General features: G+C 38.4%; 1 pseudogene; it reads left to right on the plus strand.

Moving 5' to 3' along the window:
- LOC139729975 (uncharacterized) overlaps positions 1 to 7,788 on the plus strand; it is a 29,724-nt pseudogene extending 21,936 nt beyond the window's left edge.
- Positions 7,789 to 14,283: the final 6,495 nt, after the last annotated feature.

Here is a 14,283-nt window from a genome sequence, read left to right on the forward strand (position 1 = left end):
TACTGTGACATCTGACACGTCCGATCCAGGTGTCTCGACCAACCAACCAGACCGGCAATGGATTTGTGTTCTACGTGACTGTTCTACATGGTGTTACCGCATAAATGATAATTGTCTGACAATGTTAAAGGGATTCAGTAATTCAAATATGTCTTATTCTGATAGATGTGATATTGTCTGCATGCTTTAATGTACGAATTTGCAGCACCCATGAGAGGATTTGGATGAACTGATAAGGAACCGTAGCCAAATCCAAAGATAGCATCAATGTAATCCACAACATCCTGTAATGCCTCATGTTACAGACACAGTATTACTGTTGTTGTTGTTTTTCTGATATCACATGTTAGTGCTCTGCTATTCATTACACCCCATATTATGTCAAGTTTGTGTAGCTTAAAGTGAAACATTTAATTGGTATTTCATGTTTGCTTCGTTCGTTTCTTAGTGTTGTTGCTCTAACCCACAAGTATTTCTCTTTATATGTATTAATGTATTTTGTATATTTATTGCATATAAAAATATACTACTGGACACACATACTGTAAAACGAGGAATGTTCACATGCATTTTAATTTCATGAATTTCGCGAGTGCCAAGATTCGCGAAAATAAAATGCACGCGAAAGTTCTTGTCTACACTGTATGCATTGCTTGCCAGTGTCAGTTCGCAAAAATTTAATGCCACAAAAGAGGCCATCGGCTCCAATTCGTGAAAATTTCCTGCCGCGAATATATCATGTTTTACAGTAAACCACTCTCTCTCTCTTTGTATATATATATATATATATATATATATATATATATATATATACACACACACATACAAACCACCAATAGACTGCATGTATCTCAAGTTTAGTCTCCTTTGTTTTGACAGAATTCCTTCCTGTCCAGATTAGATTTCACCACCACTGCAACCACTCTATTTGATGATACATGTATCTGCAGATTTGTAGTATTACTGTTGTTTTCACTCAAAAGATGAATGCATCCTTGTCAAGTGTAATGCATAATAATACATATAAATCATCAGAAGACTGCATATTGCATGTGCTGGTGTTGAAGCAGCATTCACAGGATGGTTGGATTTACCACTCTTTTTGCTTTTGTTTTATATCACAGCCTGGAAGAGTTGCAACAATGATTGAACAACAAGGGGTAAGTTCCCTGTGCCTCTCCACTAAATATTCAATGAGATATTGTTTGATGATACCTGAAATAATTGTTGGCTCATTTGCATTGTTTTATATTGCAATGGTAACATTACGGGGGGGGGGGGGGGGGGGGGATACCCCCAAACAAATCAGGATTGCAGGACTGAACTGGGGAACATCTTGAAACAGCGACCCTAGATTAGAACCAACTGCATTTCATTGATACAACTAATTTATATACTCTACCATTTTATGTAACTTATCTTTGTACCCTTCATTGATATTTATGATATAATTCAGAATGTAAAATCGGACAGATCCAATGACTGTATGTGTTTAGGATACTATCTTCATGTCAGTCTCAGAGTGAGAAATGAAACAAATAAGTGATGTGATATTATACCATATTATATTGTGGTGATAGGCTACTGTAGATACAGGGCCCCTGATGCCAAGCTTGGCAGGCAAGCTGACAAGCACCTGCCTTGCTTCATTACTCTCGGAGCGGTATGATTGGCAGAAAGGTCTGATGCCCACATAATTGTCACAAGCCAGTAGGGTATAGAGGTGACCTTTGCTTCTCTGGTATGTAGTTGGATGCCACATCCGTCCAAGCGAGGCAGGCATGAAATTGTCGGATCTGATGAAGAGTTTTCCTTTGCACAGTCATGAGGGCTTGGTAATAAAACAGTGTGTTATTTTTCTTGGGACCACATGCTGGTATACACACACAACATGTCATAATTACTTTCATTCTTACTGGATAGAATTCTCGTCAGGTACGGTGACCAAGCTTGGTGCCAATACAAACAAAATGTGGATGTCAACCCTGTTATCAATGTGTCTAGGTGGGATCATTACGTTGTAGTTCCCCCCCCCCCCCCCCCCCCCCAGCGTTGGTATATTATCACTGGGACATTGTTGACCATCCAAACAGAAGTTACAGTTGTCTCAACGCGCCCTTCATGAATATATTAGAATGTCAGGATATTTACGGTCAATTTACTAAGTTTCACTGAAAGGTAAGCTCTGTTTATAGCATCAGGTTATTTCACATGTTACAGCTGCTCAACTGCTAATGCTTTAAATTGGTAAGAATTACCGAATTGTTGTTTTAGTGCAAAGAATTTGATATTCACAGATGGCTTGTATCAATCTTTTTATAATTCATCCAACAGATGAGGTCAAGTTGGCATTTTGTTTGTTTGTTTGTTTGTTTATTTGGCTATGAGCATGAAAGGATAACATTTCAGCAATAACTTGCTGATAAGATAACTTGAAGCCTTCACTGGTGTGCTCACCAACTTCACACTTGAACAAGTCTCGTACAGTGTGTTTTCACTGCATCTTAGTTGACCTTTTGAAGTCATTCTTCAGTATCAAAGGTCTCTTCAAGAGAGAGCTGAAACCTGTGCAGTATATTGTTTGTGGATTACCCCCCCCCCCCCCCACAAGTCTTCTTCAGTGTTCTGTTTGTGAGGATAAGACTTGAGTTAACATCCTCACTTGGAACAATAGATTACGGGATAAGTGAGCCTTGCATTCAAGTTCTGACAAAAAGTCAAATACTTGTTATAGCCTCGTTACAAGTTGTGCACTAGCTTCAGCCATGGTTTTGTCCAGGAAAATGTCAAAGGTTGCCAAAATTTCCTCTTTTTTTTTTTCCATGACCACTCCGCAGAGAAATACTTACGTTGATTTAAGTAGTTTTGACTTCGGTTATTGGCCCAGCAAACTGTTATTCTACATCATTCTAAAATTCATAACTTTGTCAGTCTTCTGTATGCAGTAATCTAATATTGTTGTTTTCTCTTTTCGTTATCACTACTTTCTGTCAAGCTACTTCAAGTTTCTCAATTTCTCGCTCTGTGGAGTTGCTACTCAAAATTGTTATGTGCAGATCTTCAGAAAAAGAGAAAAAACAGCAAACAAAGCAATGCAGTATAGGGTGTGGCAAAACATCAGAAAGTGTCTTTCAGGCAGAAAGAGTACAATGCAATATAGAGGAAGTCATTATGGATGATTGCAATCCACTGTGAAAACCCTGTGAAGGTCACTTTGTACTCTCAAAGTTTTGATTGCCAAAAAGCAGTGACTGTTCTGAAAACATTTGTTCAGCATCCCCACCCAATCTTTCGGAAATCACAACAGCATGTGTCGTCCATGTATGGCACAATTTTTATCATCAAGACTGTCCGTCTACCCATCTTTCAAGTCCCATCTATTAGTCAATATAATAAGTAATGCATGATCCTGTTTTCATTTTGTTGTAAGTCCTCTAGTCACGTTACCATAAAAACATGATTTTTTTTTTGGTTAAATCAGAGATCATTTATTGAACTTATTGCCATCTTTGTTTATTCCTATCTTTACCTTCATCTTCCATCCATTTCTGTGTTAACATGGGACAAGCAGCTAACCTTGGCCTACTTGTACTTGATGTTGTATGGCTTCACTTATAGACCCAATTTTTTTTTTGTCTTTGTTTCAGCGAGCTCAGCTAAAATGTCCCTCCCAAAATGGCCTTGAGGAATGAATTTGAGGCAAAACTCACACATGTTAGGCTCGTGCAAAGCCTGCTAGACTCTTAGTTCACTTGAAGTGTGCTAACTCACATGATAGTTGCCCCCTACTATTAAAGGACAAGTTCACCTTCATAAACATAAGGATTGAGAGAATGTAGCAATATTAGAAGAACACATCATTGAAAGTTTGAGGAAAATCGGACAATCCGTTCAAAAGTTATGAATTTTTGAAGTTTTTGTGCAGTAACCGCTGGATGAGAAGACTACTGCAGTGTATGAATAACTTAGATGTCACATGCGTACAACAATATAAGAAAAATATAAAGAGAATTTCACAAAATTTCATCTTTTGAAAAAAGTACACATTCCCCTGACTCGTTACCGACATATGCTATGGGTAATATTATTCCCCGTGCCTTTAGAAAGAGGCAAGTCAAGTGCTCTTTTATTATGCAAAAAAAGTGAAAATATGTTGAATTTTCTTTACATTTTCTTCATACTGTTGTACGCATATGACTCACAAGCTGTAGTAGTCTCCTCATCCAGCGGTTCCAACACAAAAATTTTAAAAATTCATAACTTTTGCATCGATTATCCAATTTTCCTCAAACTTTCACTGATGTGTTCTGCTAATATTGTTGCATTTTCTCAATCCTTATGTTTATGAAGGTGAACTTGTCCTTTAAACAAGGGTCCATGTAATAAACACTTGACCGAAAGATTGGTCTGGCTCCATGGTCTATTTCTGGTCATCGGGGATATATGATTATGTTCCGTGGAGACCTCATCTGGCTTCATGGGAATCCCCTCCTATGTCTACTACGGAGAGCCAGTAAAGTCAAAAAATGAAAGAATCTTCCGGACAGACGGATTTTTCTGTCTATGTAAACACTTGTGTAGTGAACTAACTTTGAATTATCTGTAACTTAAATGCTATTTGTACTCCTTACCGCTACAAAGTATAACCCCCACACAGTGATGTAGATTGTTGTCAGTTTTGTGTGTTTCCTGACATATGAAATTAGAGTGTTAGTGGCTATATTTGGTGTAGAGCTCCGTAGTAGCTTGCACTGTTCAATACACAACTATTCATCTAAAGTACATTATACATGAACAGTAAGGTCATCACAAGCCGCACACTCTACTTCTTTTATCGAGAGGTGCTCAATGATAAAACTCCCACCAATCTTATCAAGTATTTTACAATATAAGCAAAGAGTGAATGAGGGGCTGACTGATGAAGCAGTTTCCCCTATCCATGATGGTAGTTATCATTAATGATAGGGTACCCAGTGAGCATACACCTATTCTCTTGTCAAACGGCCTCATAAATCAGGATTCATCAAACCTGCAGACCAGCATACACTTTATTTTTGCAAAATCAAGAGCACTGTTGGTCAAGTTAAGTGGTGCTCACACAGCATTTGATGAGCAAATGGCTTATGTCATTCTTTGCATGAATTAAACCAATCATTTTTAATTTTTAAGTGACACACACTTTTCTGTCGACATCCCAAGTGTATGTTTTTCAGAGTGAATGATTATTTTTCATTACAAGTGAGTGATTGAGTCTCAAGATGTGTGATAAGTGAAGAAATATTTGTGACTAGTCATGGAAGCACCCACAAGATATGTGTACATTATTGCATCTAGCTTGCCAATTATGGACTCATTGTATACCTACTTTGCATAACACTCAAACAATAAATTTTGCCACTGTTGAGATGACCAAGACCAATGGGTGTTTAATCCAAACAAACTAGTGGACTCCTGATCAAAATATTGTCATTGAACTTAACACTGGAAGAAAATTATCTTGTGATGATTTTTTTTTAAAAATAGGACTAGGTAGAAGAGATAATAGCCTGGCAATCTGTTCTATGTTCAACAGTTATGGGTATGCAGTACTAGTACATTATGATGGTGTGATGTGTTAGCCTGCCATATCGATACATATTTCTCTGATATTAGAATCAAAGCGCACTCCCCCTTTCAACAGAGCTACCAAGTCTCACGCATTCTGCGTGAGACTCAAGCATTTAGGGGCCATCTCACGATCTCACGCGTGGCACCCATTATTCTCACGCATCAGGCGAAGTCTGCAACTGTCATTTTGTAATATATACAGTTTGTATATTTGCCTTGAAACAAAGCTGCTGCTCATCTTCTATTCTCATCTGATTTTATTGTAAAGGAAAAAAAAAGTAATGCTTTATGTGTTCCTACACTTAAGAGCCATTTATGAATTGCCAGCACCAGCATTGTCAGTAAAACGACAGAATACTTGAATCGGTAGAGCACATTGACTGAAAGGCAGTGATTTTAAACTTGCATGTCCATATTTCATAACATGGGGGACAGGCACTTGAATAATATCATAGCTGCCCTGCCTGCCAAACCAGAGTATTGCATCATCCTTTATACCTCATGAAGTGCCGAGAAAAAAACTTCAACAACAACGGAACATCACACTGATGTAGTTAAATTCAAACATGTGCCAAATTGCCTGTTTGAAGATCAAGAACTCATCTAACATTCTGTCTTGCAAGTAGACCCCTACACATTGTATCATGAAAATCTTTGCCATGAGGCTATGTAATAGTACTTGGTAAACTCTGCATCTTTGTTTTGCATGCAGAAGGAACATACAATTGACTCTATCTTAACCTGTTGAGGATGGGTTGATTTTGCTAGAACATGCATTTCCCATAGACATCTTGCCGAGTACACTCGGGGCTCGTCCTCCACTTGTTAATGAAAATCATTTGACTTTTTATGCTTGTTTAGGGTTCAGAACACAATTGCGTGTGTGTGCGTGCGTGCGTGTGTGTATACATTTGTATATGAATGCACGTATGATCTAAGTTGTAGTACTGTGGATAAGTTTTTCCCCCTGGTGTTCTTGGATTCAATCATAGACTATAGCCTTCCTCATGCGGTTTGAAGGACCTCATTTGTTAAAGAACCCATCAAGGTTGAATGGTCATGGTCTGGTGCTTGATGCGCTTGACTGCTGCTAAGCTCTGTCATGGGTGTGTCAGGAGCGGACATACTGTCGATTGTCACGTCTCTGCCTCTGTGCACAATGTACTGTATCCATTGTCAATGGATTGGGGTGTAACCATTAGGGTCTAAGGTCCTTAGAAATATCTGGACCCCAGAACACAAGAAACCCAAGGGAGGGTGATTTCCTTCACTCTCCCCCTCCCTCTTCTCCTCCCTCACCTCCCTCTCCCCTCCCCCCTCCCCACAGCATTCCCCTTCATCTCTGGCCTGCAGTACTGAAGAACTGGAAACATTTACGGCATGAAACTTTCAGGAATTGCCAACCATGAAAAAATACCACATGTACTGTATTGTTTAGACAAAAACTTTTTGCATGCATATTACTTAAATCATGGCTCCTCGTGAAATTTTGTGAGAGTTTCATGATGATGCACACAAAAATGTTTTGTTTTACAGTAGACAAAGGAAAGAGTGTGAGAATATTTGTTCAACTTTATGCATATGTGTGTGACTTCATGTCTTTTTGTCCATTTTCCTCTAGGGCCAGGCATGGGGAGTGGTGTTTAAGGTGGAGGGGACAGAGCAGATTACAAAGGCATTGCTCCATCTCAACACCCGCGAGTGTCATCTGGGTGGCTACCAGGTCCAGGAGGTCACATTCACTGTCACTGATGGCAGAAGGAGGAGGAGGAGGATGGCCAGGAGATCAGTGCCATCGCTTTCAGGGCGACGCCCGACAACGACCTTTTCGAGGGGCCAGATACGGCCGAGGAGACGGCCAAGGTCGTGGCAGCGTCGCGGGGCTGGGTGGGCCACAACGCAGAGTACCTCTTCCGACTCGTCGACTTCATGCATCAGACGGTGCCAGATGCCAAGGACCGCTATCTGTTTGAACTTGAATCGCTGACCATGCAGCTGTTGAAGTGCAATTGCACAGAGGACTGGACTGTCAGCAAGTCCCATAGAGGGTCCAACAAACGTGGAGTGTCCCAAGCCAGCGACACAGTGCAATATTACCACAAGTGTTTCCAGCAAGAGTCGGTGCAATCGGGTGCTGTTAGCCAAATGGTTAATTGATGAAAGTTTGTCCATCCATACCTATATATAATACTGAGACAGATTGTTCACCCCGTGGTGAGTCATTTTTGTGTCGGGAGACGGTGGGTGATGTCCCAGTCAAGTCTTCCACAGCTGATATGTATCTTGAAATCTCCCAATATTGTCTTCTGGCTTGCCAGTGTCACATGTAGTATTAACACCCGCTAGCTGTGAATCATTGAATGACTTATTGATGCGAGGAAGCATGTTTGAGTAGATGTGTTTAGATATGAAATAATAATAAAAAAAAACCTGTTTATTTTGTCACTATTGTACATGTCAAAATTTTATTTTTGTAAAAGAAGTGAAAATGAATTGAAGTGTAACTGATTTAACAAACTGTGCCATAGATATCTGCCCTTCAGAGAACATTGCAAAGCAAGTAATATATTTTATACTTCTAGTAAGATAGTGTCATATAGGATTCTAGTGTACAATCCCTAACAATAACTCAATATAAAAGGTAGCAAAGGTATTGTAACACACTCCTAACATCTTTATAAAGTCACCATCTATGTAAAGTTTATAACATTTATGCATGGACTGTATCTATATAGTTTATGATAAGTTGATTTTGTCTACTTGAAAGCAATCAATATTATCTATTTTGTTTGTAGAATATGAAGTGTTGATATGACAGCCCTTGTGATTAAGATTTACAACTTACTATTTCATTGTTATCTTTGTATGGTATTAGGATTAGTCCAGAGTTAGGGTAGCTTTTGGATGAATAGTTTAATACATGCCTTGTAGTGGGTTTGGTTTTGGACATAATTTAATTCTTCATTGTTTGGACACTCTTTTTTGGACAAAAATAGAAAATGCTGCAGTGGAAGAAATGATTGTATTGCATATTTTGAATTTTTTTTTTTCAAACTACAGGTGCACCTGTACACTGTAACTTTAACTTTCACGAGTACAATTCGAACAGGTCTGGATTACTACCCTGGATTCACACAAATCTACAAACAAACAGTGTTGGACATTTCATACAGCATGTATATCTCGGGGGCAGTAATGATATCAGTAGTGTAGAGTATGCCACACTCTTGTCTTGTCCTGTGCTTACATTTCGTTTAGGAATTCACATTATCTCAGGTTTATGATAAACATATTTAAAGAGGTAATGAGTCTTCAAACCAAGAGACTTGCCATAATGTACAGTATTTATTCTCAATTCAGAGACATCTCGAAAGCTTCTAGCGTTGCCTGTAACTGAAATGCCATACACTTCCAATATTGTGGTATCCATGGAGCCACGCCATGCTCACTTTTTGCTGTAAATAACATGGCCATCATCACTGACATTCGTGGCTGCTGGGGAAGAGTTTAAAGTGCCGGAAGTTATCAATAGTGGACGTTTCAGATATATCGTGCACGTAGGGGTGACCATCATTGTGTCCCACCTACTGATTATCAGTGACAGGGTGGTACACATGGTAACTGCATTTCGTATGCTCAGTGCTATTTTTGAAGATATTTCATTCACTTGCATGTTTAGGTGCAATGTGTTGTTCATACTCACAGTGCACTGATTGATTCTCATTTTCCTGTGATGTACTGTAAATCGAGGAATTTGCGCGTGCACTTTAATTTCGCGAATTTCGCGAGCGCGAAGATTCGCGAAATTAAAATGCACGCGAAAGTTCTTGTTTACACTATATGCATTGAACGCTAGTGGCACTTCGCGAAAATTTCATGCCATGAAAAAGGCTGTCAGCTCCAATTCGCGAAAATTTCATGCCGCGAATATATCATGTTTTACAGTATCCTTGTAGAGCATTGTAGCGGTTAAAAATTTTGTAGTGTTTCTAAACCATCGAACTTGAACCACCCAACAGATAAGCTGGATAATTAAAAAGGCGTAGAGTGCTGGAGTGATGATGCCACAGTCTTTTCTTACAGCTTGGGTTGGAACCAGATTTGAGCGTGGTTAGCATCGGGCCAGGCGAGGGAATGTTTAGAAGCAGTTTCCATGGTGAGGAATGGCTATGACATCACACTTTGGTACTCTATTCCTCTGAATAGCAAACTTTGCAATCCTAACCTCTTTTTCCTCCCTTCCCTCCCCCCCCCCCCCCCCAAACAAACAAAAAACAAAACAAAAGAAAGGAGTTTGGGGCAGTAGGGGGTAATGGGGTATAGAAGAGAAAGTGGTGCACCTTTTCTGGGGACTCTTCACTTCAGAATTACAGTGCCATTATAGTGAACACAATTAAAATGAAATTTCGGTCACAACGAAATAAAATTCAGGGCCCAATATTATCATCTAGATATCTCTATACACTTTATTTGTTCGGATGTGACACGGTCCCAGGGGACTTTGTTATAATGGGAGTCGCTTTTATGTGGCAAAGCATGTGACCCTGATGATACTGTTAAGTGTACAACAGCTATTGCATGGTATGCTGGTGGATACATGTATATTTCTCTGTTGATGTATAATTACAAAAGTGCAATACTTTGTACCCTTGTGCTACGATGGCAAACTTCCTAAAGTGATTTCACAAGCAGGTGTGAAAAGTATTAGTGTCATATGTGACCTATTCACATGTCAAAGCAATGATTATCAAAACATGCGTTTATATCATATAAATATCATACAATGATAGTGCAAGATACATTTGCATATACGGTACTTTCAAAGGAATCATTGAATGTTCGTCAGCAGATATGTCAGTGTGGTCACACATAAATAATGCCATTTTCAGTATTTGAACTACAAAGGCAGATACAGTGTACTAGTCTTGAGTGCCCAGACCTGGGAAGGCTACTGTCAAGCCTAATTATGACGTTTCACATTCTATGTTTCACATTTGTATGAAAACCAAATAATTTCAGAGAACCTGCTCTGATCCAGAACTATACAGCTTGATTGTAGATTGTGCCATTTGTTTGCAACTTTCTATGTCTAAACAAAAATCCAGAAAAAAACTGTGTCGCACCTGTTGGTTACCGTGGAAATCTAGCGTGATGAAATATTCGTTACATTTGACTACACAATGCAGCTATTTTCTACCCACATCCTTCCTTTCTCCTTTGTGGTATATCTGCCCTGGTATACTTTGGTCATGGGTGTGTTTTGTCTTGTTATGTATTGGTATATTTATTTGGTTATATTTTGTTTATTTGTTTGTCTGTTTTTTAAAAGGGGGGGGGGGGCGCAGGTGTGAAAGTTTAATTCGCTCCAGATGATAGTACATTGTATCTGCAGTCATTCTGAATCTCCGTGTAGTGTAGAATTATTTGACCACTTATAAATACATGTATACATTTATTTATAAGCTACTCACATTTGCCATAGACCATGTACTCTAATATAAAGCCAACAACACAGACCCAATGTGTGTGTGTGTGTGTGGCAATGTGTATACAGTTAGTTCAGTTTTCTTCCATTTCAGAAAGCTCCACTTCTTTGAGTTGATCACATGACTTTGATCTTTAAGTCAACCTTACTGACACATGTGGAATATCTACTTGAGAATATTACAAAAGTGAAGTGATGCTCTACAAATTCCTCCTCCCCCCCCCCCCCCCCCATTGTATGCATTAATATCAGAGAATATAGTCTTGAATCAAGACTGATGGACTAATATATGGAGTTGCTGAGTGTCAAATTTAGGGAGAAAATAATATTGGAGAATATAGTCTTGAATCAAGACTGATGGACTAGAATATGGAGTTGATGAGTGTCAAATTTAGGGAGCAAATGATTCATGGCCTGAAACAAAGAGGATATAACGGAGCCAGCTCAAAGATTACTGTAGTTCTGTCAGTGATCAATGACATGGCATTTTGAGAATGATATGGTAATTACATTCAAGCCTGCCTAGTTTAAACTGTGTTTAGCCACAAATAGGGCACCAGTTGCAATGTTGTTCCATCAACAGTTGACATCAAGATGGTCCCGTTCTAAGACATGTGATGAAGGGAATTGATGTGTATCACTTGTATAATACTGTAGTAATGCTTTTTTGATAAATATGCAATATCAGGTCACACAAAATACCATTCCAGGGTTAATTTTTTTTTTTGCGACTTTTATGTAAGAGATGATTTGTGTCTTGAATTCATACTGTAAAAACAGAAATGATTATGTGCATGTAACTTTCATAAGGAGACAAGATTCATGAAAGTAAACTGCACGCAGAAGTGTTTGTCTGCACAGTGCAGTGAATACCAGTGGCGATGCATGAAAGTTTTTTTTTTTGGTTTTTTTTTTCAGTAATCAAAGGAGGGATTGTGTGGGTATATTTTCTTTTCTTTCTTTTTTTCCAGACATGCACAGTTTACGTGTTGAAATATAATGTCAGTACAAACTTGTGTGTTCTCGCGTAGAGATATTTAAAACTTTGCTGGTGCTATACTGGCTCGGCTGAGCTGTCTGTATACTGTGTATATGAAAGATAAATACCTCTGTACAGAAAACATACTTGATGAATATTATTAGATATTAACGACGAATAATAGTAATCATTTGTGAATGGAATATTTTGCTGTGTTGTGCTGAATCTGATTATTTCTGTGTGTAAATATCTTACTGGCACCTACATGGAAACACTTGAACAAACTTGCACACATACACTTTGTAGTACAGAGAAACCCCTTCATAATGAGCTTGCTTATGAGGTACCGCTTCTAAGGAGGTGAATTTGTCAACCCAATTATCCACAACTGTATTTATGAACCTTATCTGGATGTTTACAACGAAGTACTGGTTATAATGAGGTAAAATCGAAGAGCTCATTATAATGAGGTTTCCCTGTAGGCCTATGGGTTTTAATTGTGTTTTAAAGGGGATGGCTAGTAACTGATCAGTGGAAATGCTGGGGGATGATTGTTCCAATCCTTGTGGGATTCATTTAAGAGTACATTATATATCTACTGTACAGTGACGGGGCGATCATTAATGGCCGTTAAATGATCGCCCCGTCACTGTACTGGCATGCTAACCTGGAAACATTAAACTGCACATTACTTGAATATGAGACCATTCTGAAGCAAACAATTTTCACACAACAATAGATAATATCATATATAATGTACTCTTAAATCAAAAATGAATCCCACAAGGATTGGAACAATCATCCCCCAGCATTCCCACTGATTCCCATTGATCAGTTACTAGACATCCCCTTTAAAGCAAGAAGTCCATATGTACTGCAGCCCAAAATTGAAGCTGCCATGACCCATCTCAATAGCCACTCTCACTTCTTACATGTCTGTTTAACCCTTTGTGTGCTCTGACTGCTAATCAACACAGAAAACACTAACATTTTGCACACTGTCCAAAGTCCCTGGCACAGAAAGAATTAAGAATATCCTGTAAGGTTTACTGTTTGTGTTGTTCTTGCATCATATTGGCCCTCATATCCACACATTTACAAGCTAAAATCTTTAAAGCATTTAATTTACCTGCCTACTGTATTCTCCACAAAATGTTCTACACAAAAAGTCCTACAACATAGACAGTGTGACCTGAAATATCAACGTCCAGGTCAACTTGGTTATTCTCAATGGCTTCCAGCTTGTAGTGTATTTGATACCCTACTACGAATGGACTGCATCTATGTAAATTTTATTTGCCCCACATACGATGCTTTACATATGTCATCATCTAATCATCTTTGCCGATTCAAGTCTGTTTATACAGGGGGAAAGACTGTTCTGACACTTTTTGACGTTTCTAAAGAACGGCAGAGTAAAAATGGGTATTGCCATTATTTTTATTACAGATACGTGTACTGCATATCACATCTTCTTAAAAACTATGTATATTTTGACAAACTCACTTTTCAATCATTCATAAGATATACTATTAACTGAATCTGCAGTGTTGATTTCATTCTTGAAAACTTCAAGTGCTTTTATATTTCCATAATCATTTATGATTTTGTGATATGTAGCCTATAATCATGGAGCTACAAGTTATAATCAGCACACAAACACTGCACTAGATGTGTGTATTTTTTCATTAATCTTCACTTTATTTCATTCAATTCATAATTATTGCATAGATTAAAAGCATTAACTTCTAATGTGTGCAACCAAGGAGGTTCAAGAGATGGAGTCACAACAGTCTTATTCATAACCTTTGATCCCAAATCTGATGCTGTCACCCAAAAATATTTTAAGTATGGACTAAACTGGAGCTGCCTCACAGATAGGAAGACAAGTGATTAATGTTTCATTGTATAATGACCAGCCACTCTCTACAAGGAAGGTGTGTCTTTGATGGTGAATTACTTTTTGCCATCCCTTATAAAAGATAAGTGGTACACACTGGCGGGTATGGACATTGGGATGTGCAAACAAAAAATACACAAAGATTGATGAAATCAGAATCAAAATTACTTTACTTTACATGTCTTTACACTAATCTGACATAAAAACAGATAAAGAACTATATTTGAAGATTACACTACATCAGTTTCAATTGTCAGAAGAGATCACAAAAAAGTTAAAATCAGCTTTACAATGAGGGTACAGTTTCAAATA

The sequence above is a fragment of the Diadema antillarum genome, unplaced genomic scaffold, assembly GCF_040938485.1.
Source record: "Diadema antillarum isolate AM-2024a unplaced genomic scaffold, OU_Dant_1.0 seq00000278_RagTag, whole genome shotgun sequence".
Classification (NCBI taxonomy): Eukaryota; Metazoa; Echinodermata; class Echinoidea; order Diadematoida; family Diadematidae; genus Diadema; species Diadema antillarum.